Source organism: Scleropages formosus, chromosome 11, assembly GCF_900964775.1.
Source record: "Scleropages formosus chromosome 11, fSclFor1.1, whole genome shotgun sequence".
Taxonomy (NCBI): Eukaryota; Metazoa; Chordata; class Actinopteri; order Osteoglossiformes; family Osteoglossidae; genus Scleropages; species Scleropages formosus.
This window is the reverse complement of record NC_041816.1, coordinates 1,909-5,327: the sequence shown is the minus strand read 5'-3', so window position 1 is coordinate 5,327 and position 3,419 is coordinate 1,909. Positions and strand designations below refer to the sequence as shown.

Sequence of the window (3,419 nt, the reverse complement as noted above, 5' to 3'; positions counted from 1 at the left end):
ACTGAAGGATTCAGCCCCAAAGAAAGGAACCAGTGAAACTCCTGGGAATCAGAGTGCCGTCACTTCGGACTCGTAGTGGACTCACACTACTGAAAGATTGGTGGAATAGGGAATAAAGCAATGGACACCCAACTCATTTCACCAAAACACATAGCACAGAACCCAACAGCATATCATGTCTTAAGAGACCAACATCAACCCAGCAAAGGAGGGCAGAGGGCACTGACATGTTCATGAAAGCATTTGTAGATGCTGGTTTGGATTATCTTCTGGTTCAGTTAATTGAAAAACTGTAATTTTCTACTCCCCATGTAGGTCGTAGCAACTGGTATGTCTAAACAGATGAGTCTGTTAGCCAATCTGAAAACAATGGTAGAGAATAAAAAGGTGACACGTTGAGGAGTGCTGTTACTGGACCATTACACTCACCGCATAGAGGTAAGAATAGACCAGTAGACTGAGGACTACGGTAACCACAGAGAATGAGTATGGGCTTCTATGCTGTAACCTCTTGAGTGTGCTCTATGTGCGCATGGCACGTTTTGGCATCCCCTTCTTTGCAATGGGAGCTTTTTTTTCTTTGTTTTCTGCTCCTCAGCTGCTAGCTGGTTCTTCCAGAGAGTTAGCTACAGTTTTTCCTGTTATACTGTATTGTTTCTTGACTTGAAACTTTGTTCAGTGCTCTATGATGAGAAGAGCACTCTATAAAAATACGTTGAATTGGACGGAATGGAACTGAATGAAACAACTTCAAAACTGTTATAAGACTGAAGTAGCCATTCTACTCTTGGTATGTGTATAAAAGTCATTCAGACATTTCATGTTTCTGTATTTATATATGTAAATCACAATAACTACTATGCTACACTATTGTGCTATGCACAATACTACTATGGTCTTGTACGAGTGTATGTCTGTATTAGGGTTAATGTGTATAAGGCCGGGGGTGCAGTGGTGCAGTGGGTTGGACCACAGTCCTGCTCTCCGGTGGGTCTGGGGTTTGAGTCCCGCTTGGGGTGCCTTGTGGCGGACTGGCGTCCCGTCCTGGGTGTGTCCCCTCCCCCTCTGGCCTTACCCCTGTGTTGCCGGGTTGGCTCCGGTTCCCCGCGACCCCGTATGGGACGAGCGGTTCAGAAAATGTGTGTGTGTGTGTGTGTGTGTGTGTGTGTGTGTAAGGCTGTAATAACCACCGGGATCCTGTGGTGGGGTCTTACTGCAGGTACTGAGGATCATGGTGCACTGTGCAGACCTCAGCAATCCCACGAAGCCACTGGCCGTGTACCACCAGTGCACCGAACGTATCATGAAAAAATTCTTCAGATGGGGACAAGGAGCGCGAACGCGGCATGGAGATCAGTGCTATGTGTGATAGACACACCTCATCTGTGGTGAAGAGTCAGGTACAAATGGTGTCTGTGTGTGTAATTCAAATTGTTTAAATATTCAAGCTCAAGGAGGGAAAAAGTATATGAACCTCTAGGAAGCACGGTAATTAAAGTCAGGGTTTCCAATTAGTGAGATGCCATTCAGGTATGTGTGTCTGAGGTGACCTGTTCTATTAAAGAATTCTTCAATTTGGCTACCTGGCCTCCGTAGCAAAGACCTGCTGAAGTGCAACATGACCAGATCAAAAAAGATTTCAGAGGACCTCAAAAGAAGAATTGTTGCAGCTCATAAAATAGGAATTGGCTACAGAAATATTTAAGAAAACCTGGGCCTCCATCAGTCCAGTCAGGCACAAATAGAAGTCCTGGGTGTGTGTCCCCAGCCTTACGCCCTGTGTTGCCGGGTTAGGCTCCGGCTCCCCGTGACCCCGTATGGGACAAGTGGCTCAGATGATGTGTGTCTTGTCAGTTAGGCATGCAGCATTATCCCAGAAAATCGCTAACATGATGCGAAATGAATGATCTTGGTGTATTTTGTAGCGTCCGTCCGCCCCATGGAGCTACTACTAGAATCAAACTGGTGCGGGAGGCAGGCACTGCGGGGTAAAAGGAACGTGCTCTTCTAATATTCAACGCGTACGTCATCGTGTCTTTCACTAGCAGTCTTAACAAAGACACTTCAGACAATACAAGACACGCAACTATGTACACACATGAACGCTAACTAATATCAGCTGTTTACACGACGGATGCTGGTACAACTGACTCCCCTCAGCTCAGCGCCGTTAACAGTATATCATCATCATCATGACATGTGTTGCTTAGGATGCTCCCCCTCTGCTCTCTCTGGTACAAAGGCCGGGTTAACTTAATGTAAGCGGTGCGATGCACTTGTTGCAACATGTCATGATGAATAGCAAAGCTCAAAACGTGAAGGCGAGACCAAAAGGCTCAGAGAAACTAAGTCTGTTGAAATGAGTGAGAAAAATTTCTCAGTTCATAGTAACTAGTTTTGCCGCGTTGAGCAGAGGCAGCTCTGAATGGATTGAGGAGCACAGACACAGATTCAAGTGGAAACACCAGTCAAGGCAGAATAAAGCAGGGATAAGATAATCCTAAATTACTTAGTAGGTTAACGTTTTTTAGTTCTGTTTTGTGCTCTCCTTTCATTAGAAATTCTAATGTACTATGAAACCGGAATACTACGAGTATTTTTTCTGTGTGATTAGCTCAGCTTTGAAAGCATAATTTCTGAATGCTGTAACGTGATTTCATAATTGCTCATCAGAGAAATATCACACTCGCTAGAAAATATTCCACCAGTGAATTCAGAAATAAGTTAATAAATTATTACTGAAAATTAAGTCTGTTCTCTCCTAAACTGGCATTTGTTGCATATTTCATATGTAAAATAATGAAAATTTGCGCTTAACATCTTCAAAAATAAGTTTGTAGTGATCTGATCTGCGCCGCAGGCATGTGTTCTGTGTAGACACAAGTTTTGGTCATTATTGGAAAACTACATTTTCTTCACCAACAGGCTTGCCATTTAGCTAATTCCTGTTCATTTTTTATTTATTTTAACTGCAGGTTCTTCTCATGTCTGATCTTGGTGTGGTGTGGAACAGAACTTAACTTTTTGGGGACCCCATATTGTTTTGGAAAGTGCATTTAACAAATACTTAAAAGCTATACTGATGGCAGCAGTATTTCAGCAGTCATTCAGTGTAAACAATGATTTAAACCACAACTTCATAGATCTGCAACAGCTAATTGTGTGGTATCCATTTTTTCTTTCTTTATTGGTACCATGGTTATGGTATGGTACATGACCATACAAAAAAGCTAAGCTGAAGGGAAAATATATAGGGGAGAAAGAGGAGCTTGACACCGGTAGGTCGTCATCTTATAATTCACATTGAAGAGCTGTTAAATTCATGCTGAAAAAAGTACTGGTACACATTTCTTACACTTTCTTCATCTTTCAGCTTCTTGCTAGATGTGGTTCTATGTCTTTGGTTTTCCTCTAGTATA

General features: G+C 42.8%; 1 long non-coding RNA gene across 1 annotated transcript; it reads left to right on the top strand.

The window, feature by feature from the left end:
• The first annotated feature begins 394 nt into the window (after positions 1-394).
• On the top strand, positions 395-3,035 carry LOC114911874 (uncharacterized). The gene is made up of 3 exons (XR_003797996.1): positions 395-438; positions 1,220-1,400; positions 2,976-3,035. It is a non-coding gene; the product is annotated as an uncharacterized LOC114911874 (long non-coding RNA).
• The last annotated feature ends 384 nt before the right edge of the window (positions 3,036-3,419 follow it).